Source organism: Mytilus californianus, unplaced genomic scaffold (genome assembly GCF_021869535.1).
Source record: "Mytilus californianus isolate M0D057914Y unplaced genomic scaffold, xbMytCali1.0.p SCAF_4, whole genome shotgun sequence".
In the NCBI taxonomy this organism is placed as follows: domain Eukaryota; kingdom Metazoa; phylum Mollusca; class Bivalvia; order Mytilida; family Mytilidae; genus Mytilus; species Mytilus californianus.
Window position 1 is genome coordinate 123,786,566 of NW_026262690.1, and position 25,187 is coordinate 123,811,752.

General features: G+C 33.5%; 1 long non-coding RNA gene across 1 annotated transcript; it reads left to right on the forward strand.

The window, feature by feature from the left end:
* The first annotated feature begins 20,039 nt into the window (after positions 1 to 20,039).
* LOC127739310 (uncharacterized) lies at positions 20,040 to 21,465 on the forward strand. Its single transcript, XR_008000391.1, has 3 exons — positions 20,040 to 20,129; positions 20,292 to 20,345; positions 21,210 to 21,465. It is a non-coding gene; the product is annotated as an uncharacterized LOC127739310 (long non-coding RNA).
* The last annotated feature ends 3,722 nt before the right edge of the window (positions 21,466 to 25,187 follow it).

Sequence of the window (25,187 nt, forward strand, 5' to 3'; positions counted from 1 at the left end):
AACATTAAATGGATATAACCGAAAACAGACTAAATAGTAAAAGTACTATTAATAAAGACAAAAAAAAAGAATACTACAACATGTATTTAAGATGATTAACAACTTCAGTACCTAGAATCTATACTTCAAGACCATCGCGTATCAATTGTGCAGATGATACGGAAGATTTATAAACAAAGTCCTGGTATCTTTCGATGACCTTTTTTAGAAAAAAGAAAATGGGCGAGCCGTTCTTTGACATACCCCAGTCAATAACCTTTCTTATCAGAAACGCTTGATGTTTTACAGAGTCTGAGTAGGAGCTGTAATCTTAAATACCGAATAAAGTGGGGGAAAAGGTATATAGACAAAACACATTAGCAAAAATAAAAAAAATATGAATACGAAAATGTTTTATAAAAGCACAATAACGGGATGTATAAGTACAGAGCCACGTCATATGTATCACAGAAACACCAAATGGTATATGGACAAAGCACATATGATATTAAGCAAAAATGCAAAACAAGAATACGAGAATAATCATAGAACAATAAGACAATGACGGGATGTACAAGTGCCAATCCACACTAAATGGATATCAATAAAAACAGACTAAACAGTAGTAGTAATATTCATAAAGACAGTTAAAAGAATAGTAAAACACGTTGTTAAGATGATAAACAACGTCCGTACCCAGAATCTATACTTCAAGACCATCGTGTATTATTTGTGAAGTTGATACGGAATATCTATCAACAAGGTATTGGTACCTTCCCATAAACTTTTAAGAAAAATGATAAAAAGTGCTTTGACATACCCCTGATTCATCAACTTTCTGCTCAGACAATGGTGACATTTTACAAAGTATGAGTAGGAGCTGCAAGCTCTTGTATACCGAATAAGTTTGGAAATGTATATTCAATATGCAGGTGCAGTTGGTATTTTGCTACTCAGGTGAGGGAAATTGATAATATCAAAATTAAAATCATCTCGTTTGTCATAGATTCTAGTACTGAGATGACTGTGTATGTACAATTGAGGTATAAGTCAAACAATGAGGCGGAGGAAGCCGTAACTGCTGTTTCTTTAATTTATATTTCGGGGATAGATTAATAGATCTCAATCAATAATTAATATTATATGCCGTTTGGTATCCTAAAGTAAGAAATTTATGGCGGATGCTACATTTTGATGTTGGAAAGCATTGTGGAGAATATAGATTTTTTTAAGATGATTTTTATAATTTCACATGTGGAATGGTGGTTTGCAGGATAAAAAATCAAAAGTTTTGATAGAACTTATTTCATAAAATGATCGACATTCAAAATTATCCCGAATTTCTTTAAAGGTTTTTAGAATCCACATATGATTAATACAACTACGCAAGTAAACAGTTTTACAGTATTCCTGAAGACCCACTTTTACTGTGGACAGAATGTTTGTCAATCTAATGGACAATTCGTTAGTCGAAAATGCGGATGAGCCGCCAATTTACCGTATGTCTGGAATGTTGAGAAGCTCAGGCATCCAATGCACACGATGTATGTCCTTCGATTTGTTGTTCAATGTAATGTTCATTGAAGATATGAATGATTTATGATTCGCCAAAATCTCATCCCTATCAAATGCTGTATTTTTTTATTTTTATTCTTAATTCTTTTATATGACACTTGTAGTAGTACGATTTACATATAACGACAATATTATTTGAAGCTTTGTCCACAGGAACAACAACATACTTGAAGAGATAAGAGATATTCCACAGCCTCTTTGTCACCGAAAAGGACTTTCTTTCATTTTTACCGTACGACCTTCAACAATGAGCAAAGCCTATACCGTACAGTCAGCTATAAAAGGCCCCGAAATGACAATGTAAAACAATTCAAACAAAAAAAATACGGCCTTATTTATGTACAAAAAAAACCCAAAAAGGTAACACCTAAACAAACGACAACCACTGAATTACAGGCTCCTGATTTGGGACAGGCACATACATACATAATGGGGCGGGGATAAACATGTTAGCGGGATCCCAACCCTCCCCCTAACCTGGGACAGTGGTATAACAATACAACATAAGAACGAACTATACAAATCAGTTGAAAATGGCTTAACTCATTAGATGGACAAAAATACAAGTGGACGTGACCCGGAACTTGTACATCCCAACAACAAAAAGACACTAGGTACAGATCTGAGAGTACTCGCAGTTAACTGGCAGCTAGTTCAAAGCCACTAACAACTCATAAAAAAATCATGCATCTAAGACTAAATTATCAATCCGTACACATCCAACAACCAATGGATTTAGTGTAAAGACGTCATAAACAGTCAGAGAAAAACATGACCTTGTGCAATGCCTAGATACAGGTATCGACAGATTGTAGATCCATGAATGTGTATATGTATATAACATACTAGTAATAGAATCGTTTCTAAATTTCCGGGCAATTTTAACATCATTTCCGTAAAAATGAGGATGTGCTATCCCATTGGAAATAAGTTTTCTACAGGTACACCCAAACTTCAAAACCAAATCTTTATATCTATGGAAAAGTTTAGTAAAGGTTTAACATAGTTTATGGTTACGAAATCCTTGGCTTAAAATTTACCAGTAATACATAGATTACGGTCGCTTAAATAAAATACGTCACAACAGACCCGGGCATAGCTAACAAGCTGTGAAATATAGACACCGTAAGATGGTGCAAACGGAACATCACCACCTAAAAAAGGAAAATTAACAATAGGGAACGAAAAATCGTCCGTTTTGTGTAAAAATTTAGTGTGGAGTTTCCCGTTTAAAACTGAAATATCTAAATCTAGGAAAGGACACTTATTATTGTTTAAATTTGAATTATTTCAAGTAAGATCCTTTGGGTAAATATCAGCAGTATATTGAGAAAATTCTTGATTATCTAACAAAAAAATATCATCAAGATAACGGTAAGTGTTGTTGAATTTTGTCTGTATATTTGGAGTAATGTATCTATGCATCCTTGGTCAAGCTTTTGTTATAATTTTATAGAGATAAAACCTTCATTAAGAACAATATTGTTTTAGAGCAACGAGAAAATTGTAATGTTGACTATTTGAAAGTGAAAGTGTGTATCTCACTTCTGTTTGTCATCTTTTTCTACGTAAATATGTCTGCATATATGAAGATAGCTAATGTGATGTATTAGAACATTTGTAACTGAAAACGTCTTTTTCAGGTTCCTTTATAGCAACCAAATCATCACCGTAGAGTCAAATGCATTTCAAACCTTGACCGCACTTGAAGACTTGTAAGTAAATTTATTCTGAAAGCAAAACAATGTATTCATTTTTTAGTTGAATATTTGTTTGTTTTGAGATTATGACACAATGATGACTGCTGTTCCCATACTGTGACTACTTTACCTATTATGTCTTTTTTGTTCACACAACGTTGTAAATATAATGGAATTTGATGCGACTTTCATACAAGTGAGAGGTTTAGCGCTATAAAACCTGGTTCAATCCACCATTTTCTGCATTTGAAAATGTCTGTACTAAGTCAGGTTTATGACAGTTTGTGTTCATTCGTTTGATGTGGTTTATCATTTGATTTTGCCATTTGATTAGGAACTTGTCGTTTTGAACTTTCCTCGGAGTTCAGTATTTTTGTGATTTTACTTTTTCTACCGGGGTTTATCTCACTTTCTATTTTCTTCATATGTTGTGCACACTTACATTGTGTAAGCTATATGTTAAAAGTATGACATATACTTATGTACTAATAACCATACTGGTGGTGATCAAATTGATTGGTTATTAAAAAAAAACTTAATATATAAAACAAAAATAATAATTGTAAGCTATCAAAAGGTAACCAAATTTTGGCAAGGGATAATATAATATTGAAGACCAATATGACTTCCCAAAAAGTCAGGAAATGTATGTGATAAGATTAATCTGCTTAGTTAGATGAAGACAATAAAAGTATTTCACTCCCAAAGTGAATGTCGTTCTGCATAATGTCACTTAAATATTTGATTCCTTGTTCATTTGCACCAATAATAATGTGGTTTAATTGTCGGAGAGAACAAGTGTTTTAAAATATACCTCGAAAGAAGTATCTTTTTTATTCAAATCAATGAAGACATATATGAAAAATAACGCTTTATTTGATTTTAGAAATTGTCCTTAAATATGCAGTAGAAAACTAGTATTGTAAAAGGAAATGTTGTTTCTCAATTTTTGTTGTTTGAATAATTTCTAAACATTTTTTTTTATCAAGTAGAAAAATATGGGTAAGCAATACATTTTCAGGTATTTGAACAACAATCAGCTAGCCATGCTGGACGCAAATGTATTCAAAGGTTTGACGGCTCTTATAAATATGTAAGTAAATTAAATCCCTATAAATTATTTTTGCACTAGATGTTTATATACCAAATTCTCAGAACTCAGCCTTTTGTTTGAGCAGTACATTATTTTTAGAAAATCCAATTTAAACGAATTCAACCAACATTTGTACTTATCACTTTTTACTAACAACCTTTATTCCCCTAAAAAATAAATGCCACATTAATGGCTCGAACCTGCAAGCGTTTTTCCTTCAACAATCACAGAATTCCAAGGAATTGTACCACTTGACAACGACTAATGCAATGCAATTAATGATATCTTGTAATTTTAAAGAGCTTTATCGATCAATGTCTTTTCAATCATACAAACTGATCTGCAGTCTAATTAAGCATGAGCCTCTGTCATCTTTTTCAATAGGTATTTTGCTTCATTTTGTATCTCATTTTTTAATTTTTGTGTAATTTTTTTTGACGTGTTTTGTGTTAACCATAGGGATATGACATTGTATATACAGATTTGATATACAATAAGAGTCTATGAATAACGACCTTCCGAATTTCTTAATGGAGAGGAATATATCTGAGTATTATCTGAAAACACTTATAACAAAATGGAGGTTTGACAAGGGCTATTATTTGGCACCTAAAATTGTAAATTATATCTAAATGTAATAAACTTATTTGAGGCAGTTGAATATTGCATTAATTTTATTTATCAATAAACTTGTCGGTATGATATCGATGCTTACGTGCAGAAATATCTTTTATATGCATTTCTTAGTACGTATTCATCGCGCCATTGATTTATTGTGCTGTGGTCACTTTTGTATTCTAGTTTAATAATCTTGTTTTTCAATTTTGCATAAATTATGTACTTTCAACAATTCAATTTGAATTGTTATTTTTCAGGATTCTGTACGAGAATCAGATTACCACACTAGAGAAAAATATCTTCAACGAATTAACGTCGCTTCAAATATTGTATGTAAATGATATCATCTTGCCACTTTGTGTTGATAGTTTGCTAATATATGAAATATCTCTTCTCCTTTTGTTTAATTAAAAGCAATTGTAATATACTGATGTGCGATAGTTATAAATCAATTTAACCGAAACAAATTCGGGTCACAAACCAAAACGTAGGGAGACACATCAACTATAAGAGGAAACAAAACGGAACAACAGAAGCACTAAAATGCTACAAAATCAAACGCCAACATACATAGAAACGAACAATATGATAATAACTGCCATATTTTTGAGCTGGAACAGAACATTTAAAAAAAAATGGGTAGGTTGAACATGATGTTTTGGCTAGCCAAACCGCGAGCGTATATGACACTGTAAAAATACCGCTAAAATGACAACATTATATTGTGTTGATATTTGAAATAGGCTTTTCTGATTCTTCAAAAAGCGTTATCAATTTGCTGATTATAAATACATTTCGTTTTATTATGTCATCATACCGTATATGTGTGTACTTAAACAACTTTGCAAACGAGAACAAATGGCACTAGAAATTAACACCTATAGGTAACCGTACGACCTTCAACAATGAATAAACCCATATTACATAGTCAGGTATAGAATGACTCTGAATAAATGGAACAAGAAAACTAGCGGCCTGATTTATATAGTAAAAATGAATGAAAACCAAATATCATATGCAGCAAAAAACGACATCAACCGATTACAGGCTACTTATCATTGAGTTCATCAAGTTTTTAAGGGGTTACATGTACATCTGTACATAGATCATAAGTTAAATGTAGCAAAAATATAACTAACATAATACATTTGGGTATTCGGCGATAGATATTTTTTAAGTAGACAGATTATGTGAAGACCAAAATTATTTACTCAGAAAAAAACAAAAGAAACCATTGTGCAAAGTATAGTTTGTTAGCTAATACCTTTTTTGTTATCTACATGACAATCTAAGTAGCTAAAGTGAAAAGGTTTGACTGATGTAACCACTCATACCAACTGATGATGATGATGTAAAATTGATTGTTTTTGTTTTTTTTTTTTTTTTTGTCGCCGACAGAAGCTTATTTAGTCAGTTCACATTGAAATCGTTCTGGTTACTGCAAATGTGGTCATTTTCATACGGGTGTCTACGTCTGAAACAGCTATAGAGTTGCGGGAGAACTCTTTAATTATTTGTTTTATGTTTAAGAATGAAATCTGAACATAAATATGTAAAGGCACAAATACATGATTTTTTTTATTTTAGAAACATATTTCAGCACATATGCTAGGACATAAGTTTTAAAATAGCTCTTTGTTGTTTTAACTTGCCTGTTATTTGCTGCGTAAATATGTTTGAATTTATGAAGATAGCAGATGTGATCTAGTAGTTAAATTGGATTTTTTTTCAGGCTTTTGCATAGCAATCGAATTACATCTATAGATGCAAATACATTTACCGGCTTAACTGCTCTTCGAGGCATGTAAGTAGTAAGGGCTATGTGAAAATTTCCAAAATATATATGGCTTGAATGAGTCTTTTATTACATTTCGTTTTGATATCATCATAATCATTTCATGATACTTTTAATAAGAAACATGTTTATATAATACAAAGAAGGGTGCAACAAACATGTTACTGACTTGATGACCCAGCTTTAAAACAGGGACGAAAGATACAAAAGGGACAGTCAAACTCATAGATCGAAAATAACATGAATAAACTGACAACGCCATGGCTAAAAATGATAAAAAAACAAACAAACAAACACCTGTACACCAGACACAACATAGAAAACTTAAGACTAACCAACACGAACCCCACCAAATCTGGGGTGATATATGGTGCTCCTGAATGGTAAGCAGATCCTGCTCCACATGTGGCACCCGTCGTGTTGCTTATGTTACAAATCCGGTAAATAGTCTAATTCGGCAGGTCACATACGTGAAAATGGATGGGGATTGTAGTTACGACATAAGGAACATATCCGATAGCATCTGTGAAACGGTTAGTCTATAACGGTAACCCAACACGTGATGGCGTCCGCAAAATTTACGAAGGGATGATTTCAACTTCACCATTTGGAACTCTTGATTTAATAGCTTCCTTGTGAGCAGCAACCCCCTATCAATATCAAGGAAATCATGATAGGAAATACTAGCCCGGGAATATCGTATCAATTGGGAGATTTATACTCCGTATGCAGGCGCTGCTGGAATGTTGCTTCATGGAAATAGAAAGTTCACGATTGGGAAGCTGAAATCATCTCTTTTGTCGTAAAGTTTTGTTTTTAACCGCCCCTCATTGTCAATTTAAGTCACGATGTAAGTCATGATATGAGGCAGACTTAACTGTATCTGCAGTAAAAATCTCTAGATCGCTGGGATAGATTCGTTCAACATAGTCACCAAATTTTCAATTATTTAGTGAGAGAACATCTTCTATAGAGCGGAAAGTAAAGTTATGGGATATTTCTAACTTATCGTTCTTCCTAAGAAGTTCCTGTATGAAGTCAGCTTCATAATGATAAAGAAACAAGTCGATAAGAAAAGGGGTACAATTGGTTCCCAATGGAATTCCAACAGTCTGTTGAAAAACACGTCCACCAAACGTTTCATATATGTTGTCAATCGCGAAATCAAGCATATTGAAGATGTCAGTTTCAGAGAATTTTGTTAGTCTTTACGTAGGGTTTATCCCTCCCTAAGAAAAATGTAAGACAAGATACTTGTATCTACGTTTGCCATTTTTTTTATGAAACAAAGCAATACCAACTCTTTCGATTTTACTATTTCATTTTTGTCAAAATATAGAGTGGTGTCAATGTGTCCTTTCAAGAAATAATATTGTAAATGAAGTGTGCAAATTAATTGTTATAATTAAACAAAGATAAACAACATCATTTAATAGCAATTCAATCTGATGCTAAACATCTTTGATTGATAAATCTCAAATTTAAGAACCTGCAAAGAAACTGTCCTCTGATATATTTGCTTGTAGACTTCTTTTAAGGTGTCCTACTTTTCTACAATTAACTTCTTCTAAGTGACTGATAAATAAATCTATGCTTTTTATTTAATCTATAACACTGGTGATTGTGAAGTCTGGAAGGTACGATAAAGAACAAATTAAAGAAAATCGTTACTTTTGAAGTTACATATTTAGCAGTATATTATTTAATATACGTCAGAATAGGGAAAACAAAATATTTGTGGACCAATACTGAATCCCTAACAATCTTTAACAAAATTTAAACAGCATAGATCGTAATGCAAAACATACTTTTTTTCAAAATGACAATCGTAAGCTGCTCACTTGAAAGGTTTTTACTGATATATTTTCCAACTAATTTGTGTGTATTTGCACAGAACTGCATTAAATTATATAATATATTAAGTTTGACCTGTGGTGGATTCATTATGACGATATAGGTTTCTAAATTGAAATGTTTTGATAACTATTCTTTCCAAACATCATTTGAATATTTTCGTCATCTTCCACTTATATCAGCACCCCATTGGTTATGATACTGTCAAAGGTATTGTGCCAAATGTTTAAGGCCAGAAAATCCATTTTGTGTCTGTTAACAATGTTATCTTCCTGTTTTCTTCAAATATGGTCACTTGCATAAATATGTCTACACTAAAAAATCTGTACAATTGCGGTAAAACTTTGGAAAAAACAAATTAAAGTTAAACAATTTACCATGGAGGAAAATACATTAATCGTAAAATATGTAAGACATACACCTACAACGTTGTTTTCTTTTTATCTTTAAAAAACATTTCAGCACATATGACAAAGGATAACTTGTTTTAAAACACCTTTATGTCATCTTCGCTTGTTTATCATTCGCTTCTAAAATCTATTTGAATTTATGAAGATAATATAAGTTATGTAGTATAACATTGGATATAGACATTTTATTTTTTCAGAAGCTTGAACAGCAATCACATTACAACTATTGATGTAAACACATTTAACGGTTTGACTGCCCTTCAAATCATGTAAGTAATTTCTCGTAGTTGATGTGTTTCCCTGTGATTTGGTTCGTGACCCGGATTTATCGTTTGTACTGATGTTGTACTGTTATCCCATTGTCCTTGGTTAGGGGAGGATTGGCACCTTCAAACTAGTTTAACCCTACCACATTATGTATGTGCCTGTCCAAAATCATCGTGTTATTCGGTTGATATCGTTTTTTGTTGTTCATCATTTTGTTTTTCTGAAACATAGATTGATTTAAAGATCTAATAAAAGTGTATATGAGTTTTTACAAGGTAAGAACTAAATTAGCTAATCGAACTTCCAATGAAAGTATTTACATGGTTTCCCGATTTAAGATTTGAACATGGTTTCTTTTTCTAAATCGGCAGGCATTGGTGTTGACTTATGCAAATATATGATTGCAGCAATCCGAATACAGTTACAAGACTATGTACACCCACTTATACAAAATATTGTTACCAGTTTATTACAATGATTTTCGTTTCTCTTTAACTTTAAACGAAAAGTTAGTTTGTGTAGGTATTTTTTATATGGAAAAATAAAGGCAACAGTAAAATTGAGAATGGAAATGAGGAATGTGTCAGAGAGACAACAACCCGACCATAGAGCAGACAACAGCCGAAGGCCACCAATGGGTCTTTAATGCAGCGAGAAACTCCCGCACCCAAAGGCGTCCTTCAGCTGGCCCCTAAACAAATATGTATACTAGTTCAGTGATAATGGACGTCATACTAAACTCCAAATTATACACAGGAAACTAAAATTAAAAATGATACAAGACTAGCAAAGGCCAGAGGCTCCTGACTTGGGACAGGCGCAAAAATGCGGCGGGGTTAAACATGTTTTTTGAGATCTCAACCCCCTCCCCCCCTATACCTCTAGCCAATGTATAAAAAAAACAAACGCACAACAGTACGTATTGTAAAACACAGTATAAGAGAAGTCCGAGTCCGATGTCAGAATAGGAAACAAAAGAAAGTAAACAAAATGACAATAATACATAAATAACAACAGACTACTAGCAGTTACTGACATGCCAGCTCCAGACCTCAATTAAACTGATTAAAAGATTATGTCTTCATCATATGAATATCAGGCACAATCCCTCCTGTTAGGGGTTTAGTATTATACCGTCATAAAATATATGAGAAGAACATAACCCGTGTCATGCCAACAACTGGTTTTAGAATAAATGTGTTTAATTCCGATGCAAAGACCCTATAAGTGAATTAATATTAAAGCCAAAATATGCAATCTTTAATGACCTGACAACAGTATCGTAACTATTTCCTTTCTTAATAAGTCTGTTTAAAGGTTTTGTTAGCTTTTGAGGTGAATACTGACATTTGTGTGCTTTGTAAAGAATATTACCATAAAAGATTGGATGTGAAATACCCGAACGTATAAGATATCTGCATGTTGAGTTATATTTACGAATGATGTCCTTATACCGATGATAAAATTTAGTAAATGTTTTGACTAGTTTATGATATCGAAAACCCTGGTGTAATAATTTTTCAGTAATACATAAATTTCTCTCGCTAAAATCTAATACATTGTTACATACGCGAGCGAATCGTACAAGTTGAGATATATAAACACCATAAGATGGTGACAAGGGAACGTCACCATCTAAAAATGGATAATTAACGATAGGAAATGAAAAATCATCTCTTTTATCATAATCTTTTGTATTAAGCTTCCCGTTAATGATATAGATATCAAGATCGAGGAAAGGACAGTGGTCATTGTTAGTATTAGCTTTATTTAAAGTAAGTTCAACAGGATAAATTTCTTAAGTATATATACTGAAGTCGTCATTATTGAGAGCCAATATATCATCCAAATATCTAAAAGTATTGTTTAATTTTTGTATCAGATGTTGTTTCGATGGGTCTTTGCTGATTTTAGTTATAAATTGTAACTTATAACAATATAACTCATGACAATAAAAGTAGTATACATCGATTAAGAAAAAAACACAAATCCGGGTTTCACACTAAAACTGAAGGAAAGACATCAAATATAAGAGGGAACAACGAAACGACAGAAACACTAAAGTGCAACAAAAAAACAAACGATAATGCAACACACACAGAAACGAACTACTAGTATCAGATAACAATTGCCATTTTCCGGACTTGGTAAAAGATATTTTAAGAAAAATTGTTCGGTTGAACCTGGTTTTGTGGCTAGCCAAACCTCCCGCTTTTATGGCAACGTTAAATATAACACTTGAATTACAACATTGCATGACAGGACTACAATACAAATAAATGGAAGAACATATAGGACAGAAAAATACACAAATAAACAATACAATAGAACATTACGACATGCTAATAGTTATTAAAGTTACATGGCTAATAATGTACTGCGCCAGACGCGTGTTTCGACTACATCAGACTCATCAGTGACGCTCATGTCAAAATAGTAAAGAAAGCCAAACAAAGATGAAGATCATCGATGACCCAAAATTCCAAAAGGTTGTGCCAAATACGGCTAAGGTTTTCTGCCTAGGATAAGAAAGTCATTTTTTTTCTTGTAGGTTTGAATACATTAAAACCTAAGTATAATATAGTATTATATGTAATCTACAATTAACATCTGCAAACCTGAACTAAGTTTATTTTACTCAAAAACCTTAATTGGGAAAGCCATTTTGTTTTTTATTGAAGTGAGATATCAGATAATCCTCTAAAGTGCATCAACTGTAAAACAAAACAACTCAGGGTACTTTTGCAAAATCTGATGTATGGGAATCTCACAAGTGCCATGTGTGATGACGGAACATTTCTAGCTGATTTTAATTTCGAGAACTGCACAGGTAGTGTGCTACCAATATAGAAGGAATACAATAAGGAAAGTTAACAATAAGGTCAACTTAAATATTTTCCAACCTCGACATCTCTATACTAAAGAATACACAAGACAAATAAATATATCTACAATGGACAGATTACTAAAGTAAGTTTTGTGTTTCAAAGAAACGGCTTTTAATCAAAGAAAACAAAGAAAACGATATTCTTGTGCAACAAATAGTGTCCGAAAGCCGTTAAACATCTCGTTCGAATTCTTTTAAATTTGTCATTTCGGGGTCTTTTATAACTAACTATGCTGTATGGACTTTGCTTACTGTCAAAGGCCGTACGGTCACCTATAGTTGTAAATTTTATTTGGTGTCTATTGAAGAGTTGTCAATTTGGCAATCATACCACATCTTCTTTTTTCATCAAATGTGAAACGAATATCTGTTATACATTTTGGATGTATGCTTCTTTGTATTTCATGTATTATGTTCTACACAAGCGACACAAACTCATTGGTAGCTCTGAGTAGATTTTATAATTTAAAAAAATCGCTTTCCCGTGGCGATGTCATGCACTAATCATGTATCATAGTTTCACAAGCTTAGTATACAGCTAGAAAGCAAACTTGAAAATAAGACGAAATAATATGAACAGTCTACCTCAACATGAAGGTAGGGTGAATTAGCCAGATAATTTTTTTCAGGATGTCGATTATTGACAAGAAAATGCATCATCGGTGTTACCGCTTTCTGTGTCACTCTTCTCAGCTCTTCATGAAATTGCATATCACGGCTTTCTATCATCAAACACGTCAACTAAGCCTATATAAACTTTGACCCGGATATATAAATTATTTCATTATGAACGAGACAACGTTGATAAGTTTGACTAGAACTTATAAAATTTTCCGGGAAGCTCGTGAAGGAAAGAAACCACGTGTTTCTATCATGAAAAATAAACACATGCAATCCGATAAATCGATTAAAAGTTTTTCTTCCAGTGGTATACTATTATGTCTGTTTTGTTCGCACATCGTTGTAAATATAATGGAATTTGATGCAACTGTCATGCAAGTGCGAGGTTTTGCGATATAAAACCAGGTTCAATGCATCATTTTCTACATTTGAATATGCCTGTAACAAGTCAGGAATATGACATTTGTTGTCCATTCGTTTGATGTGGTTTATCATTTGAGTTTGCCATTTGATTAGAGACTTTCCTTTTGAATTTTCCTAAGAGTTCAGTATTTTTGTGATTTTACTTTTTAGTTGTTTTGCCATATTTTATGAAAATTATGAGTTTGAAAATCTCTTTAGTAGGTTTACAATCTTTGCTACTGTTTTAAACTAACTGTACTCGACATGATTCATGTCATCCAGCAAGCATATGTTTTTTTACAAAAGAAGATTTAGGGAAAAAAGAAAAAAAACACTAAAAAACTTAAACGATAGAAACATAGCGTTTTCAAATTGTACTTATTGATTAAAAAACTTGTTTTATACATTTCCCGTTACTATTGGTCACAATCCTACCAATTGTTTCTCGTTCATTAATTTGTTTCCGACATTTGCATGTAAAAAAAAACCGCGAATGCAGAAGGACTTTGTATCATGTTTAATTACTCTAGGGCATAGTCCTGTTTAAACACAAACAAGAAATTGTTTGTATCGTTTTTAGGATCGATTCAGTAAACCCCTTACATTTCTTTTTGATATATATGTTTTCCTATTCTCTACTAAAAAGTTTAAAAAATTGTTATAAAGTGTTTTGGCTTATTTTTTTTTATCTTTATAATTAGACGTACCGGAAAAAACAACAACAACTACTACTCGACCAACCACCAGCGTTACAAGAACTAGTCAAGGTAAGACCAGAATAAGTGTAAGTACTGAGAGTAGACATTGTACTCTCAGGAAGATAAATAGACATGGTAGTAACTACAAAAATTATTCAAACCGTAATGTTCATATATGCTGACTGATAATGTAAACCACCTGTAATGATGTTGACTGGTTAAACTAGATAATAGTTTTATATTCTTTGCCCGTTGGGATAATTGAAATTAAATAAGCTGCATCTGATATTATTTAATTCCCAATCTTAATTAGAAATGCTACTTTAAATGTTTAAATATGATACGTACAATAACCTATAGTGGATTTCGTTGATTATGGTGAAAACTCTAAAAACTATAAAAAGAAAAATAATATATTTGGGTTTCTACTTGGACAATGGTTTTAATCTTCCAGACAGGTAAACTATATATAAGAAAAGGTACTGTTAGCAACGATTGGTTTTTGATTTTTATTTGACAGTTTTGATCGCTGTTATGTGGCAGTTGTGATCGGTTTACTAGGAGCTCCACATTCTAAGGAAAACGTTTGAATGCAAATATTGTTTTTATTATTTCATTGGATTATATTCACATATTGAATGTTTTGAATACCAAAACTTACAGTAGACACGTTACATAGTAACATTTTAGTTCATCAAACTTTCCATCCAAAAACTGGTTATTTTCTCGAATGTCAAGGGCCCCGCTTGACAGATTCCCAATTGACCGAAATATTAGAAAACCGTACTGTTCAGTTTCTACACTGTGAATATGTAGATGATAATTAGAATGGCTGGCGACTGTCGTTGTTAGTTGTGGACATGTTCATACGTAGTTTCATTTATTTGTTTGTACGACAATCTATAGCAATACTTGCACAAATACTCGATGATGACAAACTGATGCATAGTCCGTTCATGATCGTGATATATGACATTTGATATGTTTTGCTGATGGAAGATATTAAGGTGTTGCCTGTAAAATATACTAGTCAACATTAGAAACGATACACAAGTTTGAACGAAGATGTATCATAACATATAATACTAATATGCATTTTCATATTTTTATGATTGTAGCGGGTCTGTAGAGAAGCGCACATCTATATAATCACATTGTTTTTTAATTTTACATTGTTAATATTGAAATTAACATCTACATTGATGTATATTTGTAGAATCTTTAACTCATTGCGTTCAACATGTTGACAACTTTCATACTAATTGGAATAAAACAGCAGAAAGCACACTAGCTACATTAACATGCACTGGTGAATATACGGGTAATGTGTCAAGATACTGTAGTAGCGATGGAAAATGGCAAGAACCGAACTACAGCAACTGTTTAAGTAAACCTATCGAATATATCAAAGACAAGGTAAATAATGTATGTGATATGACTACATGCGTGCTTCCATACATGATAATTGTGACAACAAGTTAAATAATAATTTTATTTTGGTATCAAACATCAAACTTATAAATGTAGTAACTGTAGAATCCCAAGGATTTTTGAAAGAAGAATATATTGAATGATACCAAAAATATACGTGAAACCAAAATAGGCAGATAAACATGCCCTATTACTCATAAAAGAAGTGCAATCTAATATGAACTGGTAAATGCATGCTTGATTGTTCATCCGAAGTCAGGATAAGTTATAGTTTTAGCATGAATTTACTGCCACAAATCATCAAAATTATAGCTATGCATTCAGACTTGTACATATCGGTACAAATATAAGTTAACTTTGAAACCTGTCAAGCATTAAGTTAACTTACATTTGAACATCTCAAATTAAACCAGACCTGATCTAAATTAACGTCATGTTGGTCTGCTCAACATTAAGATAACGTGTAACCAGGACCTCTCTTCATCGATTTATAAAATAATTATGTCTTTCCACTATTCTGTGGCTTGTATAACAACATGAACAAAAGTAATTTAACCAAAACTGACCATATACATGATATATGCACTTTATTTAGTAAATTAATATGACCGCATAATTAATCATTTTGTTTTATGCCAGGATGGATTGTATAACACAAATGACAGCAAAATTGGAATACAAGTCTACAAACTTTTGTCCGCATTAATTCATAGTGCCAGGATGTAGTCTTTTTAATAAAAAAGAATGAATCGTAGCAAAATTGTAGTAGTTTTGTACCTCTCCCGACTTGTAACACACAATTGTTTGACGGCATCAACCAAAACTGACCACATTTGCGCTTTATTATGTAAATCTATATGGCATCATCATATATTAGTAATGTGTATTTTAGGATGGATTGTATAATACAAATGACATAATATTGGAACACAATGATTCAAAATGTTGTCCATATCAATTTGGGGTGCAAACCGTTTCTATTCAAAATATTAACTCGAAACAAAAACGCAGTAATCTTTATACCTCAGACTGGCTCGTATAAGAAATTTTCTGACTTCATCGACCAAAACTGACCATATTTGCACTCAATTATATAAATTTACACGGCTGCATTTATATGGCTGCATATTATATATATAAATAATTGTGTTTATGTCAGATGGATTGTATAATACAAATAAGAGCAATATTGAAACACATTGACTACAAAATTTTGTCCGCATCAATTTAGAATGCCAGCATCTTCTCTTTTTATAAAACATGTCAATGTTCAAAATGTTGACTTGCCATCCACAAATCAGTAGTTTTGATAACACAGGCTGGCTCGTATCACAACGTTATTTGACAGCATCAACCAAACCTAGACATATTTGCTCTTTATTATGTAATCTATCTGACCACATGAAATATTAGGTTTGTTTTTGTTATGCCAGGATGGATTGTATATTACTCGTAACTCAGACTTTTTTTTTCTCTCAATCGATTTATAACTTTTAGACAGCGGTATATTACTGTTGCATCAACTTTTTTTTTAACAAATGTCATCAATATAGGACACAACGAGTACAAAATACTGTCTGCATCAAATGAGAGTGCAATCATGTTCTCTTTTTTTCCAACATAATCAAATTATCGACTCGTCACCAAACAAAAACAGTAGTTTTGATATCTAAGCTTGGCTTGTATTAGACGAATATTTGAAGCATCAATTAAAACTGACAATATTTGCACTTTATTATGTCAATCTATAAATGCATAATAGATCAGTGTTGTATTTTTTGTGTAAGGAAAGACTGAATATAACAAAAAAGGGCAATACTGGAACACAATTATTACACAATTTGTCCGCTTCAATTTAAAGAGTCAGCTTACCCTCTTTTAATTCAAAATGTTCTACATATTGATTCGCCACAAAAAAATCAGTAGTTTTCAAGCTGGCTCGTATCACACAATAAATTAACTGCATACACTAAAACTGACCATATTTGCACTCTATTTAGTATATCTATATTGCCGCATGACAGCAATATTTGAACATAATGACTACAACCCTTGTCCGCATCAATTACAGTATTTTATTATACAAATAAAAACAATATAAGAATGCAATGAATACGAGATGTTGATCACATCAATTTGAAGTGCCATCATTTCCTTTATTCAAAATACTGAAGCGATCAATTTTATAGTCGCCTCATAATTCATTAATTTTGTTAACTCAGGATGGATTTTATTAAATACATGTCCATGATGACTAAATTATATTGCCTGCATCAATTTAGAGTGTCAGCGTCTTCTCTTCGTGTTTATTATAGTGAACCGTCCCTAAAGTCAGATTTTTATATTTCAGGATGGTTTGTATAACAAACATATTTGACCGCATCATCCAACACTGAAATAATTGATTATATTTATAATTTATAATGAACAGAATGAGAAGTTCTCGACTGGGAATAGTATATACTGACTGTAAGTATATTAGGTCAGTTGATTGATTTTGTTGGGAACTTAATGTCCAGGGTCAAATATTTAATTCATGTTCAGGACGAGTTTATTTTGTTCCGGACCTCTCATATATCATTTATATTCGGTACGATGAATCTGCCGAAATTGACAAGATTGTTCATACACGTAGTTTAAAACCCGAATTTGGTTTGGGTTTAGTTTGTAACCAATATTTGTTTTCTCTCAATCGATTTATGACTTTCGAACACTGCTGTTGACTTTTTTATTCACAACGTTGTATATATCCGGACACAATTTTCGTTTGAACATTTTGCCAAACACAGAATCGTAAATCCAAAGTAAATAGCATTGAATAATCTCTGTAATGTATCTTTTGGAAAATACTGTAAATAATGGGGAAAGAAGCAATTGAAACAATAATGTTTATATTCCATCATATAACAATATTTGTTCCAATGCGAAGGATATCCTTTTTAACCGCATTTCAATTCACATTCAAAATCAACATTGAAGAGTTTGGTATCCATTATTTAATTTATATAAGATTAGGAAATGGGAAAAAAAGAAATGTTTAATGTGCATTTAATATGTAAGCCTATACAAATTTAATCTAAAAATAATAAGAGTCAGGGGATTGATAGCTGGACAAAGTGTAAATATCGAATAAAACCCCATGTTTCATTTATAAAGAACTTACGTTTTTATCCTTGCACTTCTGAAGTCGAAGCAAATGATGGTTCAAAATGTATACATGTCAATCAACGTTGTTTCTTTAACTAAACATGTGTGTTACATTTAGTTTATAGACCACGCTGTGCTGGTACACTTGTATCTTATTGATTAATATCCCATATTTCGATAACTATATTTGTATCTGATTGCGTTTCTTCAGTCGAAGAATATAGTATTTACAATGTGAACCCTTCCAATATATCGTGTGCCTATATATATCGAGGGGTTATTGCCAAAAAATCGTATCTGAAAATGTACTCAAAATGGGTTAGTGTGCTTATTATATGGTGAACTGCATTATATATAATCCCTACAAATATAAGATCAATCAGATAATGCATTGATTTTTAATACGATAGAACAAAAATGTCTTATCTGAATTGAAATTAAAAGTCAAATGCTTAATCATTGCACCTAAAAATATTATAGAATGCAAAATAAAAATTAATTGTTAAATAACTTTTTTTTAACCAAACTGTATCATTTTGAAGTGTTATAATACATTTTTAGATTAATTTAGATGTACAGTATGCGCTAGCTAACAGTATGAACTGATAAAATTTGTTGGCTCTGCATGATACATAATTTATTTAGATGCAATAAAAACTTGCAGGGCTTATGTTCCAGATGTTTATTATAAACACACTGGTAAAGTGAAAAGAAGTCGTAAGCAAATATAAGTCGTTTTATTGCTGCAATTATAGTTTACAGAAAAAAGAAACTGATGTTGTTATGTAGTATATAATTAAAATTTTGATTGGAATACAGACACATGAACTGTAAATGGTATGTATATCTTTAATTATATTTAATTTAATTATGTGATTGTATTTTATCAAATGAATAATCCAATTAAGATTTCTAGTCAAATCTAGACGCCTGTTTTACTTGCCTTTTTAATCTTATACAACAAAATTTTTTATCTATTTGTTATTACGCTAAATATTTTTGAATTCGATAAATAAAAGTAAGAGTCATTATTTTTTTTAATCATTAGTTATCAAGCAAGAGTTTATAATATTTTTCTCTTATTGGAGGGGATATAAAAGAGGTTAATAATAAAAGTACAGAACTCTTAGGAATATTTAAATGAAAAGTTCCTTATCAAATAGAAACATCACAAGCCCACACACATACAAATGACCTTTTTCTCTATTTTCAGATTCAGAAGATCCAATGTATTTTAAGTAGTTGATGATGACTTAGATTAAACACCATCTAATTAAAGGTAAGATAAAGGAATGTTATTATTAATAAATCCAAATATCTTTGACACCAAGTCCGAATATAAGGTTGAGTCAAGCTATATTTGAGCTCTCAGGTGTTGTATCTCAATTAAATAAGTGTAGAGCATAAGTTCGAGGTTTCAAAACTATTAATGTCGTTCCTTTTTTTTTTTTAGATTATCAAGATGTCGGATTACCAATGGTCATCTGACGAGGAATGGTCCAATGAAATTACAGGTATGTCAGAAATTTCAAATGCACAACATACAACGTCAATATCAACATTAACTACAGATCAGCAAGAAAACACAGTAGTCAGAGATGAAATAGAAACAGGGACAACTACAGATCAGCAAGAAAACACAGTAGTCAGAGGTGAAATAGAAACCGGGACAACTACAGATCAGCAAGAAAACACAGTAGTCAGAGGTGAAATAGAAACAGGGACAACTACTGATCAGCAAGAAAACACCGTAGTCAGAGGTGAAATAGAAACAGGGACAACTACAGATCAGCAAGAAAACACCGTAGTCAGAGGTGAAATAGAAACAGGGACAACTACAGATCAGCAAGAAAACACAGTAGTCAGAGGTGAAATAGAAACAGGGACAACTACGGATCAGCAAGAAAACACAGTAGTCAGAGATGAAATAGAAACAGGGACAACTACAGATCAGCAAGAAAACACAGTAGTCAGAGATGAAATAGAAACAGGGACAACTACGGATCAGCAAGAAAACACAGTGGTCAGAGATGAAATAGAAACCGGGACAACTACGGATCAGCAAGAAAACACAGTAGTCAGAGATGAAATAGAAACCGGGACAACTACGGATCAGCAAGAAAACACAGTGGTCAGAGATGAAATAGAAACAAGGACAACTACAGATCAGCAAGAAAACACCGTAGTCAAAGATGAAATAGAAACAGGGACAACTACTGATCAGCAAGAAAACACCGTAGTCAGAGGTGAAATAGAAACAGGGACAACTACAGATCAGCAAGAAAACACCGTAGTCAAAGATGAAATAGAAACAGGGACAACTACAGATCAGCAAGAAAACACAGTAGTCAGAGGTGAAATAGAAACAGGGACAACTACAGATCAGCAAGAAAACACCGTAGTCAGAGATGAAATAGAAACAGGGACAACTACTGATCAGCAAGAAAACACCGTAGTCAGAGGTGAAATAGAAACAGGGACAACTACAGATCAGCAAGAAAACACAGTAGTCAGAGGTGAAATAGAAACAGGGACAACTACAGATCAGCAAGAAAACACAGTAGTCAGAGATGAAATAGAAAAAGGGACAACTACAGATCAGCAAGAAAACACAGTAGTCAGAGATGAAATGGAAACAGGGACAACTACGGATCAGCAAGAAAACACCGTAGTCAGAGGTGAAATAGAAACAGGGACAACTACTGATCAGCAAGAAAACACCGTAGTCAGAGGTGAAATAGAAACAGGGACAACTACAGATCAGCAAGAAAACACAGTAGTCAGAGGTGAAATAGAAACAGGGACAACTACAGATCAGCAAGAAAACACAGTAGTCAGAGATGAAATAGAAAAAGGGACAACTACAGATCAGCAAGAAAACACAGTAGTCAGAGATGAAATGGAAACAGGGACAACTACGGATCAGCAAGAAAACACAGTAGTCAGAGATGAAATAGAAACAGGGACAACTACAGATCAGCAAGAAAACACAGTGGTCAGAGATGAAATAGAAACAGGGACAACTACAGATCAGCAAGAAAACACCGTAGTCAGAGGTGAAATAGAAACAGGGACAACTACAGATCAGCAAGAAAACACCGTAGTCAAAGATGAAATAGAAACAGGGACAACTACGGATCAGCAAGAAAACACAGTAGTCAGAGGTGAAATAGAAACAGGGACTTCTACAGATCAGCAAGAAAACACTGAAGTCAAAGATGAAATAGAAACCGGGACAACTACGGATCAGCAAGAAAACACAGTGGTCAGAGATGAAATAGAAACAGGGACAACTACAGATCAGCAAGAAAACACCGTAGTCAGAGGTGAAATAGAAACAGGGACAACTACAGATCAGCAAGAAAACACTGAAGTCAGAGATGAAATAGAAACAGGGACAACTACAGATCAGCAAGAAAACACAGTAGTCAGAGATGAAATAGAAACAGGGACAACTACGGATCAGCAAGAAAACACAGTGGTCAGAGATGAAATAGAAACCGGGACAACTACGGATCAGCAAGAAAACACAGTAGTCAGAGATGAAATAGAAACCGGGACAACTACTGATCAGCAAGAAAACACCGTAGTCAGAGGTGAAATAGAAACCGGGACAACTACAGATCAGCAAGAAAACACTGAAGTCAGAGATGAAATAGAAACCGGGACAACTACGGATCAGCAAGAAAACACAGTGGTCAGAGATGAAATAGAAACAGGGACAACTACGGATCAGCAAGAAAACACCGTAGTCAGAGGTGAAATAGAAACCGGGACACCTTCAGATCAGCAAGAAAACACAGTAGTCAGAGATGAAATAGAAACCGGGACAACTCCTTATCAGCAAGAAAACACTGAAGTCAGAGATGAAATAGAAACAGGGACAACTACAGATCAGCAAGAAAACACCGTAGTCAAAGATGAAATAGAAACAGGGACAACTACAGATCAGCAAGAAAACACCGTAGTCAGAGGTGATATAGAAACAGGGACAACTACAGATTAGCAAGAAAACACAGTGGTCAGAGATGAAATAGAAACAGGGACAACTACAGATCAGCAAGAAAACACCGTAGTCAGAGGTGATATAGAAACAGGGACAACTACAGATTAGCAAGAAAACACAGTAGTCAGAGATGAAATGGAAACAGGGACAGCTACAGATCAGCAAGAAAACACAGTAGTCAGAGGTGAAATAGAAAAAGGGACAACTACAGATCAGCAAGAAAACACAGTAGTCAGAGATGAAATAGAAAAAGGGACAACTACAGATCAGCAAGAAAACACAGTAGTCAGAGATGAAATAGAAACAGGGACAACTACAGATCAGCAAGAAAACACCGTAGTCAGAGGTGAAATAGAAACAGGGACAACTACGGATCAGCAAGAAAACACAGTAGTCAGAGATGAAATAGAAACAGGGACAACTACAGATCAGCAAGAAAACACAGTAGTCAGAGGTGAAATAGAAACAGGGACAACTACAGATCAGCAAGAAAACACAGTAGTCAGAGGTGAAATAGAAACAGGGACAACTACGGATCAGCAAGAAAACACAGTAGTCAGAGGTGAAATAGAAACAGGGACAACTACAGATCAGCAAGAAAACACAGTAGTCAGAGGTGAAATAGAAAAAGGGACAACTACAGATCAGCAAGAAAACACAGTAGTCAGAGATGAAATAGAAACAGGGACAACTACAGATCAGCAAGAAAACACAGTAGTCAGAGGTGAAATAGAAACAGGGACAACTACTGATCAGCAAGAAAACACCGTAGTCAGAGGTGAAATAGAAACAGGGACAACTACGGATCAGCAAGAAAACACAGTAGTCAGAGATGAAATAGAAACAGGGACAACTACTGATCAGCAAGAAAACACAGTAGTCAGAGATGAAATAGAAACAGGGACAACTACTGATCAGCAAGAAAACACCGTAGTCAGAGGTGAAATAGAAACAGGGACAACTACAGATCAGCAAGAAAACACCGTAGTCAGAGGTGAAATAGAAACCGGGACAACTACGGATCAGCAAGAAAACACCGTAGTCAGAGGTGAAATAGAAACAGGGACAACTACTGATCAGCAAGAAAACACCGTAGTCAGAGGTGAAATAGAAACAGGGACAACTACGGATCAGCAAGAAAACACCGTAGTCAGAGGTGAAATAGAAACAGGGACAACTACAGATCAGCTAGAAAACACCGTAGTCAGATGTGAAATAGAAACAAGGACAACTACAGATCAGCTAGAAAACACCGTAGTCAGATGTGAAATAGAAACAAGGACAACTACAGATTAGCAAGAAAACACAGTGGTCAGAGATGAAATAGAAACAGGGACAACTACAGATCAGCAAGAAAACACCGTAGTCAGAGGTGAAATAGAAACAGGGACAACTACAGATCAGGACATGAAATTAGAAAACAAAAAGGGGCATCAAATGACAATAAACAGATTTCAAAGTTAAAAAAGGAAGAAGGGCTACCTGCAAAACCAAAAAAATTAATAAACACCACTAAGATTGTTCCAGAGGTCAGAAAGAAAATATCAAGCCAAATAAATCCTCCATCTGAAGTGTCATCTATGTTAGTTGATACTGAATTTCAAAGTAGTGACGACGACATACCATTGACGCAATTAAGACCGCAGTTCATTACAGATAAAAACACTGAACACATTGAAGTTGACCACGATTCTTTGTATGACAGTGGTGACTCATACAAACCCTCAAAAGATGAGTATAATAGCAGTGATTCCAACTTTGTCTCTCCCTGCAGCTGATTCTGAAAGAAGTATGGAAGATTTGATGTTACAAGGGAATAAGAGAAAAAAGATTCTTAAAAAGAAACACACCAAAACGATTTTGAAGAAAACATTTAGAGAGAATACTTCAAAACCAAAATATTGCCTCACTGAGTTTGACAAGAACTTGGAAAATCACTCCGTAAATAAGAACACACAAGAAAATACAAACACACTTATTTCAACCATAAAAGCAGGAGCAACAAGTATTCAACAAGATCAAGATGAAACATTCAAAGACCTTGCAACATTCCATCAAAATAAAATGGCAGATGAAATTCAACAAACTCAAAGAGAATCAACAGACCAAGTTGATGACATTGCAATCTACACAGCAACACAAATGAGTGTACAGGAAGCAGCATTCAATGAATTTGTCATGAATCATCACGAGAAAAAACTTGACGATCTTCTTTTCTTGAACGGATATGAAAGGAAGTCTGTAGCCCCAGATGGAAACTGTTTTTTTCAGTCCGTATTGCATCACAATTCAAGCCCTGATTCAGTTCAAAATTTCAGGCAAACAATATGTAATCACATCACTGACAACGCTGATGAATATGTTGGATTTTTTGCTGTTTCAGACATGTCAGAATCATTTGATGAAGACATTGCCTGGATCGACTTCAGACAAGAGGTGGACTCACTAGCTGTCAATGGTAGTTGGACAAGCAAGGCAGCTGCTCTTCTGCCACTTGCCGTAGCAAACTGGAGTGGAAGAATTATCAAAATCTTTACAAGGTTATCTCATAGACCAATTTTGGATATAACATTGAACCAAGAAACAAAAGACGATCCAATCACTTTGGCTTACATTTCATCCGATAATACCACTATTTCTGAACACTATGATGTCTGCACTAAAATTCGTAAAAAGAACGAGTTTATTCCTAAGGTTAGCGAGC